General features: G+C 30.7%; 2 protein-coding genes across 11 annotated transcripts in view; one reads left to right on the plus strand and one right to left on the minus strand.

Moving 5' to 3' along the window:
- The window catches only part of LOC117175063 (RING finger protein nhl-1), a 78,228-nt gene that overhangs the window by 53,355 nt on the left and 10,148 nt on the right, over positions 1–14,725 (minus strand). For all 5 annotated transcript variants that reach the window (XR_004467423.1, XR_004467424.1, XM_033364601.1 and 2 more), the window contains exon 2: positions 7,549–7,653. The gene's annotated coding sequence lies outside the window, so the exon portion shown is untranslated. The remainder of the gene's footprint in view (positions 1–7,548; positions 7,654–14,725) is intronic.
- Positions 1–14,725, plus strand: part of LOC117175064 — a 106,239-nt gene that overhangs the window by 16,864 nt on the left and 74,650 nt on the right. The gene's annotated exons all lie outside the window — the stretch shown is intronic.

Consider the following 14,725-nt stretch of genomic DNA (forward strand, 5'->3'; position numbering starts at 1 on the left):
TTGTAAATGCGTAAACATAAATGGCTGAAGTTTTGACAGGCGTCGTTTGAAGGATCAAGCTCGACGAAAATGGTTCACATTAGTGAATACTAATGCCATCTCATAGAATTTTCAGGTACTTATCAGACTGCCTACTATATACTACTACAATTTACTGCAGTTTGATGAGAATTGGGACGAAAAAGTTTTAGGCAGTGTGCAATTATGAAACGGAATGTTCCATGCATTGAAATTCGCAAGCAGTTTTGTATAAAAGTTTTAAAATTTAAACGCCTTTATTGAAAGATTTTAATTATTTAAATTTAATAATTGGAACTACATTTTCGAAGTTGGTTCACTTTGTTGACATGTATATTCAAACACTTCTAGATTAATAATTTAATAAATGTTCAAAATGTTATTATACGAAAAAAGTAATTTTAAAAATGAAATGTTTGTATAAAAATGCTCATATTTGGTCAATTCGATCAATTTAAAGAAGACTAAAGGAGGAATGTCAATAAGGGGATCTAGTTTACTCTGTTTAGCGTCAATCGTAATACTTTCTATAAAATTTCTGTTTCACGAAATAAGCAACACGCCATTTTAAAAAATAGTTGTAACAGCTTTCAACCTCCGAGACAAATAAAATTTGTAACGGCGTTTCAAATTTAATACGAAACTGAAATTGAAATCTTATTTCATAATTAACAGGAACATTTAGTTTGCCTAGAAAATGTCCGATTTTGTTCGGCTAGGATATTTGAGGCATGAAAATGAATTTTTCAAGTTTTAAAATCATATGAAATATAGATTTAATAATAAAATAATAATAAAAAAATAATTAATTAATAATGACTACATTTAATGGAACAATTAAGGTATTATCGGATTGTAAATACGAAAATTTATAATTTCAGTACAGTTATGATCTGAAGTGGCCAGGAAACTTTATTTTTTCTGGTATCATATGTGCAGAAGTTTCTATACAATAGATGGAGAATATTATTCTTTCGAAATAAATAAAAAATATTTATACCGAGTGACAGAAATCTTGAAATTTGGAAATACACAAGAAGCCTTATTTTTACACAAGAAGCCTAATACACAAGAAGCCTAATACACAAGAAGCCTAATTTTCTGAAAAAATAACAAATACTTTCTAGACGTAGAACAATTTTTTCAACTCAAGTTTGTATTAAAAACTGTTTAAAACTAAGAAAATTCACTTTGCAGACATAAAACGGCCTAACGCAACCTCTCAATCATTTAAAAAAATACAAAAACGAGCTTATAGCAATATTTTTTAACTTAAAGGAAGAAATTTAGAGAGTAGGGTTTGCAAAATTTAAAAATGCACATATTTTCGGTACCCTATTCAACACAATGTTTCAAATTTTAATATTCAATGCTTTGAATCTAAAATGACCAAATTTGATTGTTAACTTTTTAGTTTAAAGAATTAACCATTTCTTTATCTCTTTAAATATATTTTTCGAAAATTGTTTACTTTTTAGTTTCAGTAATAAAAAAAATGTATAGAGATTATCAATTTTAGATAATGCAACTATTTATGATTTATTTTGCAATATTTGTAAATGCAAAAATATATTTAAAATTAAGGGAAAAGCAAATAATATATGAAGAAAATTTAAATAACTACGTCGATAAAAATCTGTACCGAATCTCGTATTGGACGTTATTATCATTTTCGTGAGCGAATATTTGATGCAATATAGGTACAAGAAGCAAGGAATTTTTTAATGAAATAGTGTGATTATACGTGCAAAATATGACAGTGAACAATACGAGAATAGTAAGATGACACACGGAAAACGCACGAAATCCAAACTCTCTCAGCATGGCTTTTTTAGTTTGACGATAGGCGACATGCGTCTGAAGATTGTCATAGTAAAATCGCACGAATTCGGACTTCAACTAATTTTCCCTATTTCTGATCGGACGTTGATCAGGTCTAGACACTTTTTGTTTTACGGCAAGTAAAACAGTTTCGAGAGTCTGGATTTATGGTCACGGTATTTGACAAATTTAGTAAACAGAGAGAAAACAGGCAGGCGCTAGATTAATATTAAACTTTAATTACACTGGATATTCGAAAACCGCAAGTATGCTTTAGCCTAATTGGGGCATCAAATTTAATTATGAAATTGCCCTACGATAAATTAACCGAATTCAGTGCGAGGCATATGTCTGGCGAGCATGTAATTAATTTATAGTCAGCGGGGACGGCGTTGGAGTAGGTGTGTTGTATTAATAAAGTGATTGGATTTTCGAGAAAAAAGGGAAGCGCAGCTTGTTTTTGTACCTAAAAGTGAAGTGCTTTTTTATGTTTAATACGTTCTGTGAACTCGCATGCTTTCCTCCCTTTTCTCCTTGACGCTGTGGACAGGCCGGACATTCTTGTCAGCAGCCTTCACAACAAGTAGATGAGGTCGCTGAGGGGTCAGGCATAACCTACTCTTTAGTGCTGCACTTTCCTGCTCTGCTGACTTCGCTTTCGCTTTTTTTCATAAACGCTCAACTTTCACATTTTACATATCAGTTTTAACAAATAGTTTACACATTGACAATTCCCGTTTTCAGAGAGTTAAAGGATGGCGTTCCGAAATGCCAGATGCAACATTTTTCTGAAAATGGGATCATTAGCTTGGAAATTTAGATATATTTGAACACACTTTGAGAAAATGTTTTTTTCTTTAATGTAATTGACCGATATCATATGAAATTGGGAAATCTCATACTGATTTCACGAAATTTTACGGGGTTTCCATATATTCTTTTCCACGGTAAAATATGACACGCGTTTTTTTTATTTTCACTGAAAACAATTTTGCACGAACTAAGGACTACTTATTATTATTATTATTATTATTATTATTATTATTATTATTATTATTATTATTATTGCACCATTAAGCCATTTCCCTTTCAGGGTAGGCATGACTCACTCGATAGGGGAAAGGAGTAGTGTGTGGAAGGGATAGAGATTTTTTAGTTTGATCCAGAATTCTCGTGCTATTTGAGGAAATAACACGTTCGTTCCGCAACACTGCTCCGACCCAGATTGCTGATCAATCTCTCTAGCAATCACCCAAACCGAAACTTGAATATTTATATTTATCCAAAATTCTAAAATAAACCGAAAAATATCCAAATTACAATAATGGCGTACACTTTTTGAAGAACTCAATTTTCTCAAGAAGGCCACCTTTAATTTTTTTCTGTTGTTGATTTGTTTTTAGATTAGTAGTATTATTAGGGAAATATCCTGCGTATTTCATCCTGTTCTAATTCCGTCACACAAGAAATGACTTCTTATAATATAAAATAAATTCTCAAAATTATGAATTTTTCTAAAACTTGCTTAGTTTTTATATTTGAAAGACCACACAATCATATGATTTTATTCTGTACTATTTTGGTTAATTTTACTTCTTACTTTACTCGGTAACAGTAACGTGAACTCAAATAAGAAGAAAAAAACACAGAAAATACAAAAAGAGTGATTATTGACCAAAATTAATTAATTAATTAATCACAAAAAAAGTTTCGTAATTTTTTGTTACACATAACAACATAAGAGTTCCGTTAGTTAAAACATAAACGTTTTTTGTTTCAAGTTTCCGAATGTTTAGATTTTCTTTTAATTTAGTTTTCTCTTCATTATAATTTTTTATAATTTATCATCGGGACGATATCTTCCTCCTATCGTTATAATTCTCAAAAAAAAAGTTTGATTGTCGTTTAGAGAAGACTGATTTTTGTGTGTGAATATTTGAGTTTATTTAAGGATTGTTCCCAATACACGTCTATTCCAAGAAAATTTTGGTAAACTCTTCCATATTTCACATAAATATTCTAGTGGCTCTGAATTCATTTTTTTGTACGTGAAAGAAGTTTCTTTTATTTTGCCTTGGAAAACAATATATTTTAGCGCAAAATAATTCCGTGATGTCACAAAGGTCAGACTGCCTGATCTCGTAGGTAATCGGTCAATGGAATGGTTAAATTCTTTTCAAATCTTTTGGCATTTAATTATTTTCTCCTTTTATTTGAAAATAAGTTTCTTCTAAAGTTGACTGGATTCACCGCTCAAAGTTAACAAAAGTGTGCCCCTCAAACATATATAAAATCTCTTTCATTTTATCGGAACTCAATAACATTTTTTAATCTGTTTTATAATATATCAATTCAGCAACTCAATAGCTAGAAATTGAATTTTAGTTCTTTTCTGAAATTAAAATTTTTATTTTTAATCATGGCAAACCTCACACTCGTCCGAAATCGCCGCTTTTCGCTCAAGCAATGTACGATATTTTTCATAACAAGCCCATCGAAAGCTCGGCCTTTCTTGGCCTCTTAAGTGATTCGCAGTGGCTTGTTTCAAATTTCTAGTCTAGGGTTGAAAACACAAGTTTCCACATGCTCAAAAGGGGACGAAGGTCAAACTTTTGATGCTCGTATAATGAAAAATAATATTCTCCCTCTATTTTCTCAGAACGTAACGTTATTTCCCAATCTATATTTTTACGATTTAATTAAGTACTCATATATCTCAGAAGTTTGTTTTTATTTGTTTCCTAAATTCACAATTTCATGTTTGAAAACATTTTTTGTCTCGTCTGAAAAATCATCAAAATGTTGGATATGTCCTTTTGAAAGAATACCTTTCAATTGAAATTATTGTTGCCATGGAATTGTTATTCAGGAATTTCTGAGTTTTGTGCATTTTTTAATGAGTTAAGTAGTTTGCAAATAATTTAGGTAATCATAAATTGTTCGAATATATTTTCTTTTGACTGTTCAGATATTTAAATTATTGTTGATATTAACTTTTTACCAATAACTACTTGAAATTGAAATATTCACTGTATTTTATTAGTTCTTTATCCAATGTTTAATTAATATTCCAGATTGAAAAGAAAAGCAAACTCATGGGTTTATTGAAATTGTTTTATGCGGGCGTGAATACAGGGATTGATTGGGTTCCTCGTAAAAGCTTAATAACATATTTACAGAGAAAGAACGTATAATAAAGCTGAAACAAATTTTAAATCTGAAATCAAAGCATAAATTTGAGACTCTTTTATAGTTTTACTCTGATTTTCCGATAAATATTCGCGTGCACTTTGAAATAGAAACATTGATTGAGATTGGAAATACGTGTTTACTGCCAATTTCTATCGTATTATACAAGCAAAGCCTGCACGAACGAGAGAAAGATTTATATCAGTAAATTATAATCTTCGACTTCAAAAAAAATAATTTTCAACTATAAAAAGCCCCACCTAATAAAAAAAATATTTTAAATTATATTTTTCATTATCAATAGCTTTTTTTTATTGAAGAGTATATTTGAAAAAAAAAGATATTGAACCTAAAGTGAAAAAACTTTTTCGGGGCGTGGAACTGTTTGATTACGGCCATAAACTTAAATTTCATTTTAAGTCGAAGCGGAGCAATTTACTACGGATGGCTGAGAAGGACGATCGAATCTGGGATAATTGATTTCTCTGGTCGCCATTTTTCCTCGTTTTCGGTGGCAGATTTTATACGAAATCCAGAGTCCGAGGACAATGAAACGTTATCTCGAATTAATTTTACCTTGTACTTTGACGAGTGACTATGACAGATTAAAAACAAATTTCGGACTGTTAGTACTCCCAACACTCATAGACCAAGCCAACATGTGCTGTCCAATTTTCAGATTAATAATTTGAGATTTCTGGTTTGCATATCAAATTCTTCTCATTCTCTGCACATTTTGTTCTTGTTGATAAAATTGCCAATTAAAAGTTCTAAAATAGAAGACCAAGGGGTGAGTACGGTGTAACACCGGAATTTGAATGCAATGTCCTATAAATTATAATTGGAATGTGATTTTGATGTCTGTATTTTTTAGTGTGAGGTTCACATCATCAGGTAACATATGTCATTACCTAAACTACTTTTTAACTACGTCATTATTTAATATTTAATTAAATCGTGGGTTATAGATATCGTCTAATATGCCCTATGCCATGGGAAACGATGGCTGTCATATTGCTGCTGTTTTATTTTTCAACAATATGGACCTTTCTGAATAATATGTATACAATGTAATAATTCTTAAGAGTATAATTTAACGAAAACGATTACTCGAGATGTGATCAGCACTAAATAAATACTTTCTTATTACACAAAGTTTTCATCATTCTTGCTCCCTGAAAATTCTATTCAGTCTGTCACTCTGGATTTGCCCTTAATAGATTTGTTGTTTCGTGACAGGTACTAAAGGAGCGAAAATTAAAAACAGGCGTTGATCAGTAATTTTCGGAATCATATTGATTCACTTTATTTCATATTTTACTTTTGTATGCTCAAATGAGAAATATTAAAATTGATTTTAACAAGCAAATAAGGAATAAAAAAGTTTAATTTTTTTTATTCGCGTTTTTAATGAGTGAAGAATAAGTGAGGATGTAGGATTTTACAATAACATAATGATGCGTTCTCATGGAGCATAATTTCAGAGATCAAAAAAGTATTTTTAAATAAATAAAACTCATATTGATGTCGCACAGTTGTTAGTTGTAATTGACACTGTGTCTTACCCCGGCACTATGCCCCACTCTCTCCTATAATTTTTATAGAACTGAGTGGCGTTTATATCATATTTAAAAGAAAGAAGAATCTTTGCAAAGTTTCGTCTTGATTTTTGTTTAATTTTGTATCATTCAAATAAAATTAAAAAGCTGTCCTTAAAAAAAATTCTGGAAATTTTAATATCCTTCCAAAATGTTACACGCTGGATAAGTGTTTAGTATTTTTTTATATGTCATGACACTATGAATGAAAAGAGTTTTTCAGTATGGAATTATATTTTAAATTGATAGGTATTATTTAGTTTTAGCTCTATATTCTAATTTATTTAAATGATAAATTGGATTCTTGTGTGAGAGTAAAACTATTTTCCGGTAAATTAAGCTCTTGTTGGGCTTGAGAACTAATTTTTCTGCAGCATCGTACCATCAGATTTTCTCTTAATCCGTTTAATGCTACCTATGGCGAAGGAGAGCTTTTGCGATCTCTGGCCATAATGAGCGAAATCCATTAAGCTAGAATTCCATTTCCTCTATATCCTACCATTCCGTATATCCGTATTAACTTTTATTTTGTACTTTCGTTGCTTTTGTTAGGCATACTTAAAATACAACCTAGAGTATGCCCAAGCGTGGCTGAGATGTTTATTAAATAAAATGAAACACCATTTTTTTACTGAATAAAAAGCATGGGTATTAAATAAAATGCGAAGTGTCTCGTCGTCCCAAAATTCGGGATGACTAGTATAATATTTTTAATGAGCTTTGCTAGTCGTCACAAATTTTCGGGACGACTAATCCATCCCCTTTTTTAACTTCACCAGTTTCTCGAGATGACTAGTCAAAGACATACTATTTAATTAATTCAATTGATATTTTTATATTTAGAAATTATTTTATTGCAAATAATGATTTAAAATGTAAAATAATGATTAGTAAATGTAAAATATAATGTTTGTCTACTCACCTGCCCCTTACTCCGCCTAAGGGCGGATCCTTCCGTTTGGGGGCCCTTTTTATAGGGCCCCGATGTTTCGCACTCTTCGACCACAAAAATTGGGCGCTGTTTCAGCTAAAACAAAAACACTTTCGTTAAAACCTTTTTACTTATTTCAAAGGACGAACAGATTCTAGCGTGACGGAGGTCGAAAATGTATTTCTTTGACAACTATTCCTTCCCGAACATTGAACTAGACTAGTAGTGAAAATCAAATGAGCGATTTCATGCCTGCAAGTGCACTTTTTTATCTTCTAAATTATTTTTAAATCTAATACTATGATTAAGCGTGTCTACGATGTTAGCATTCTTACATGCGCATGTCAAACTTTACGCCTGCTTTAAATTAATATGGTATTGAAAGAAGTATAAAAAAGTAGAGGAAAACATGTTGTATTTCAATTAATCAATCGCTAGGCCCCCTTTTGAAATAACTTTGTGTTTGTCGTTCTTCCATCAGTTTATTTGATTTTTTGAATGGAAGAAGTAGTAACTAAAGTTTTCTCAGCCAAGAAACTTTAATTTTACGTCAAAAAAAGGTTCCTATGCTATTAATCTTCATTGATTTTTAGCTCCAATGTAGATGTGGTATCAAAATAAATTAGGGTAGATTAAATTATCCTGAAAACTAAAAAAGTTTTCTTTATACAAATTGAATAATCCAATTTGTGGTAAATGTTTTGTTTTTTTGAGAGCATTTATACGTTTTTTCTAAATGACGTTTTTTTTACTTCATTGACTTTCGTTGACTTCAATTATCTATAATAAAGTAACGTAAAAGCAACTGTCATTTCTATACAACTTTCGTCTAGAATGTACAGGGGACAGATATTAATCGAAAAGAAAATGATTTAACTTTTTTTTTACTCAAAGACGTCACAATTTTACAACTGTTTATGCTAAAAAATTATTTTCTTACATTTTTTGAATCTTCTTTTCGCTTTTTAGTAGATTTAAAAAAATGTTTAAGAAACATAGAACGAAAAAAAACCTTATGACTTTCACACATCTTTAAAAATCTAAAAGGGAGCGGAAAGTCGATCAATATCCATCACATGGAAATTTTTTTAACGCAAAACTAAGGTTTTTAGCCAAGAAAACTTTATTTATTACTTGCTCATTTCAACAACAAAAAATCCAATAAATAATTAAAAAGAACAAAAAAAGACTTTTTCATATTTTCGGTAAAAATACTCAAGAGGCATCCTTAAAACATATATTTCCAGGGTAAAAACTTTAGCCTGCTCTTTTAAAGGAAACTTCGTTCTGATGTGGCGGGTTAAGCTGCGTGGAAAATTGAACAATTTCAAGTAGAAAGTCTTTAAATGGTTCCATTTTACCAAATGTGAAGATGAAAACGTTCAAAATTTGAGGAATTTAAAACTGCGCTTTCAACTCAAAATTAATGAATAATTTTTACTGAAACATTGCTAAATTCTTTAACCATGCTATTTTAAAATAAAAATATTAAGAATTAATCGTTTTAAACTAACTTTTTTGAAAATGAATTGTTGAAAATTGTAAATTATTATTATTATTACACCATTAAGTCATTTCCCTTTTCAGGTAGGCGTCACTCACTCGGTGGGGACAAGGAGTAATGTGAGGAAGGGTTATAAATTTTTTAGATTGATCCAGAATAAAGCCGAATATATTGAAAAACGTTAAACTGCCATCCCTCAAACTCTTTAAACTTCTAATATAAATTACTTAAAATCATAACATTTAAAATGAACTTTTGAATCTAAAGTTCAAAATAACAGAATTCAAATATACACAAAAATTGAGAAAGGCATCATTTGGTTCATCGAAATGCACTAGGGGTAGACCAAATATTTTCGGTGTGCCTAGGTACTTCGATGAAAAAAAAATTTATTTTCTAGAACTTTGAAGCTAAATTTTAAAATTAAACAATTTCCACAAGAAAATTCTAAGAATGGAACAATTTGTAATTTCAAGTATATGATTTCACATAGACTGCTTAGATAATTTAAATTATTTGAAATAAAAGCTGTTTAAAGATTGACAGTTGATTTTCTGTCGGTACCGCAAACAAAGTTTCTTGCCGCTTATTTATGGTAACATAATTAAGCGTGGTTAGTATCAAATTATAATGTACCGACTACTTGTAGTATTATATAATACGTTTGTGTTATATATGGGCAGTACATTATATTTATACTTATTGTAATAAGTATGATTATGGGTTTTAAAATTATTATTGACAAATTATGATCTAAGAACATTATTACTTTAAATCAAGCACACTCAATTTTTTATACAGCACAAAGGTAACACCGTTATATAGCAGATGTTACATTTAGGTAACTCAATTGTTCTTCGAAAAACAGGTAAAAGTGTAACATACAAATTTTTAAACTCACTTAAGTAATTTTTCCAGCACTGTGAGTGGGGATTGGAAAAGTTAGTAGGAAGAGGAAACGTAATTATGCAAATAATGAAATAAATAAAAACGTTTAAACTACTATTTGAGAAAATGCTTAGTTCAAACTGAAGTCAGGAAACGAAAGTTGGGGGTAACCGGTAAAAAAATGGTGTAAACATTCTTTTGAAAATTATAATTTATTAATTTGAATAGGTGCTGGATAGGTGCTGTGGTAAAAAAAAACAATACAGTGAAACCCTTTAATAGGCCTCCCTTCTATAGCTGTTCCGAGAATTGCCGCCGCGCCGCAGGCAGGTGTAACAAGAGCTGCGCCGGGTACGAGGGATTTGCGGTTGTCACTCAGGCGAGAACTCAAGCTTGAACGAACAAAAGCGTAACGGGCTATAATGAGTCAGTTCCCATCCACCATCAGCCCCAAAATCGGTACTATGGAAGAGTTTCACTGTATTTAAAAAACTGTTTTCGACCATTGTTATGAAAAATCTCCATTTTAAATTGCAGCTTGAAAAAAAGAGGAGGTACAGGGTAAAAACTGATAGAACCCATTTGAAAAATTATTGAGAACCATGATTATCGATAAGAATGACGAGTTAAGTCGAGAAAAAGAGGGAGGTGTTATAATAATATTTAAACAGAGGATGTACTAAATATTAATTAATACTAATCGCACTTGATTAGGCTTGAAAAAAACGAAAAGAAACATGTTTGGCACTACCGGAAGAGAATTTCAAAGCCTTCCACTTCGTTAATGATTGTATTTAACATGATTACAAGTGTTATATATACACACACACACACACACACACACACACACACACACACACATATATATATATATATATATAATAATTAGGCAATTTAAAAATGTTGCAGAAAATCTTTATTTTAATTTTAAATTGATATTTTGAGTTAATATACTTTACTTTCAAGAAGAAAATATTTTCTCTGAATGAAATTAATTTTATAGCTTAATGCGAAAGAAACGTGGATAAATTACGTTCAATACGAAGATTTTTTCGGTGAGAAAGTAAACTGAAATATAGGAAAGTAAATTGTTTCTCTCAGTGACCTTTCATTTTACCGCGACATTCCTCTTACACGCGTAAAACAAGGTACTTTTATTTGAAAGTGTCGGTCACACATATACTTCTACGCATACAAGGGTTGGTTCTGGTGTTACGTGAAGCGAAATTGAGCGCTTTTCATCAGAGCGCTTTGACGTCGCGAAATCACAAGTTCGAAAAATTGTTTGAAAGGCGGTTTTTCCACTTTTTTGTAGGCTTACCAATCACTCAAAACTTCAATCAGGAAACGATTGAATAGTAGTACTATCGTTTATACTTTATTTATTTAGTAAACAGCTTGAATTCATTGAAGTGAAATATGTTTGAAATTTAAATAAGAAATATGATGTTTATTATTAATAAAACTGAAAATTGTTTAGTTTTAAAATACATTATTGGACATTTTTATATTCTCTTTTATATTTGTATGTGTATTTTTTCCTAAAAGGTTACTCCTTTAATTCTTTATTAATATTTTTTACTTGCTTCTTAGGTACAGTTCCTATATAAAGTTAATAAAAATCAATTTTATGAACTTAGAATTTAGTTGGCCATCTGGTCGTGAAATGAAATTTCTCTCTTAACTATTTTTTTTCAGGAAATGTTAGGTTCTTTACAGAGATCATTCCGACGTTTTTGTGACGGTTATGGCCAAGTTTTAACGTTTTTTTCAAGTATGAGAAATTATTTAATGAACTGTCCACCGCTACAAAATTTTCCGTAATGCTAATTCATTTTTCAGCTGATTCAGGGCTAGCGTTACGGAAAATTCTGTAATACTAGCCCTAACTCTGTACTTGATAGGTTAGCTTCACGGAAAATTCCGTATTACTAGTCAGTGCTATTGTTTAAAGATAGTCTGAAGTGTATTAATGTATTAATGAAAAAGCATGATAAAAAGGGTGCTCAAAAAATTATTAATTCTTTCTGATAAGACCTGTTGTTTTTAAATATGTTTAAAATGTAATGCTGATGAGAGAATTAAGAGATAAAGATATATTGTTCTCATTTTCTAAACAATCCGGCTAAAACTAAATAAATACATACCGAACAAAATATTATTTCTACAAAATTAAAAAAAAAATCAAACGAAGATGAAAACAGTGCAACTTGCAGAAATCAATAACCCGTTAGAAGGGTGGGACTGTGTTTGCCCCCCTCCCCCCATTGATATACACTATATATGCATTACACGCTTCCCGATTGACGTCACGCTGGATCCGTGTCCGGATTTCCGCGCTAGGGACATCGCGAGAGACGTTCAGAAATTATAGGGTAAATGCGATGTGATATGGTGGTGCAACGCAGGTTAAGGTACAATAAGGCCTTTTGAAAATGGCTTTGGAAGGGAGCAGAAAATGCTATCTACATTCTACTTTCTACAGGCGATGACGAGGCTTTTAGGTCGTAGAAAATGAAGGAAAAAAACAAGAAGAACGTAAAAGGGTGTGGAGCAGATGGGTCAGGTAATTGGACACCCGGTGGCCATATTAGAACACGCGGACTCGAAGTCTCGAACTCTAAGCGACTTTAGACGAGAGTATGAGGTAGGGAGGCTCCTGGCACGCTCCGCTTCTTCTTTACCGTCACTATCGAATACGCTTCGAAGCTTTCGGACCGTCACTTTGCTCGCAAGAGACGAACGCTGACGGCGCGTGCTACCGTTTTAGTCACGCACCAGGCGGCGTAGATTATCTAACACTTAATTTTAGACATTTAGACGACGATCGACGACTGTCTTGCTGCAGCGAGGAATAGGCTCAGAAAAAAGATTCGGGCTCGAAAAACCACTATTGTAGCTTTTAACCCGTAGATTCGAAGATCTTAAGCTAGAGATTACATTGAAGGTCATCCGAAATTTTGTAGGTTTCAAATATTAATAGGAAAAAGATGTACTTTAGTGGAAGTACTATTCCAACTTTTTAATTAGAAGAGGGTAAAAAAAGCACAAATGGAATTCTTAATACAGTTAAATTAAAATACTAACATGTTTTCGAATTATTTACAAGTAAAAATAAAGACAAAAGCAGTAAAAAAGTTCAATTTTACTTATTTTTTCAAAATTTTTACAAGCTCTCATATTTTCTGAGTTTGAACTAGTTAACAGTTATTTATTGAAAAGCAAAAATGCAATCACTGATTCAATGTATTATTAATGTAATTATTGTTATTGACCTAACTGTTTGTCAGAACTTGTACATAGTAAACAACCTGGGATCAATTTTGTTGCAGGTAATTTGAAGAAGGTTTTCCATCTCGCTCGTAGTTGGGGTACGAAACTCGTCGATTGATTTTGTCCAAAAACTGTTAAATTAATTAACCATACCTTGTGAAGTTGAACCATTCACACAACCAAGACTAATTTTTGTGGTAGGTATATGGTACCCTGAAATTAGCGTTACATTCATACTTTGTTTTTACTGTATAGGTAATATTATTTGACTAAACAGTTACCGTAAACACAATTTAGTCAGAATTGCGAGGTAACATAAGAGATCCATTTTTTATAGAGACAAAAGCAATATTAAGTCATGAAATAAACAAATTCCGGGTTTCTTGCTTTACCTCACATTTTTTGTACATAAAATTCGATATTTTTGTATTTTAGTGGACGTGGAGCCTACAATACTAAACTCAGAAAAAATCTGTTATTTATTTAATTCTGTTATCCAACGAGAAACCTTCAAAAATTTATGTATTCAAGTGTTAATCTAGCCATATATTATTTTTAAGAATTGCATATTTTTCTTACATGAAATAAGTATTTTATTTGATACAAATCGGTATTAAATAAGAAAGTTAAATCTCGCCCAAAAAATCTACGATGAGAAAAACTCCGTAAATTCTGAAAAAAATATAACTTTAAAGATTTATTCAATTAAAAAATTATATTAAATGTTTTAAAATGTACAGAAAGCAAGGAAAAAATAAAATAAAAACTTGACGAGATGTTATATTTTCTTTATAATAATAATAATAATCTCACCAAGTGTTTATAAAATGCTGAACATAAGAATTTTTACAAGTTTCACTGATTCTATCTTTTTTTATATATCTTCGTATATTGTTCATAATTGAAAAAATTGCAATAATAAATGACCAACAAAATCAGTCGTTCAAACAAAAAAAAAATAATTAAAATTTAAAGTCCCAAATAAAGATTGTTGGCGCAAAGATAATTTTTTCAATGAAATTAATGTTCTTTAGTTCAAAGAATAATTTATGTTGCCTAAAGGAATAATTTCTTTTGCCATATACAATGTTTTTTCAAATAAAACATGGCAAGAAATCGAAATTGATAGAAATTTAATAGCACATTTTTTGTTTCTTGTTTTTAACAATCCTTTCATTATTAGAAATTTGCATTCATTTGCATCTTTTTTTAGAATATAAAAAGATCACATCATTTTTCGATAATATTAAAAGAACGAGAAAAATTTTTATTAATTTTATCGTTACGGCACAATTAAGTAGGCGATTGCAATTTTTAATATCCATACAGTTTGGGGGAAAATGCGGTGCCTTGTGATGTTTCAGGTGAAAAAGTTATATATACTTTGAATCTTTAAGTGTAGAGAGGAAACTTCTCTTCTTCGGATTCATTTATGTATCGTAAACAAAACACTGATATTTAGAATTTTTTTACGCAGAAATTTAAAAAAAATAAATGAAAAAT

Source organism: Belonocnema kinseyi, chromosome 6 (assembly GCF_010883055.1).
Source record: "Belonocnema kinseyi isolate 2016_QV_RU_SX_M_011 chromosome 6, B_treatae_v1, whole genome shotgun sequence".
Classification (NCBI taxonomy): Eukaryota; Metazoa; Arthropoda; class Insecta; order Hymenoptera; family Cynipidae; genus Belonocnema; species Belonocnema kinseyi.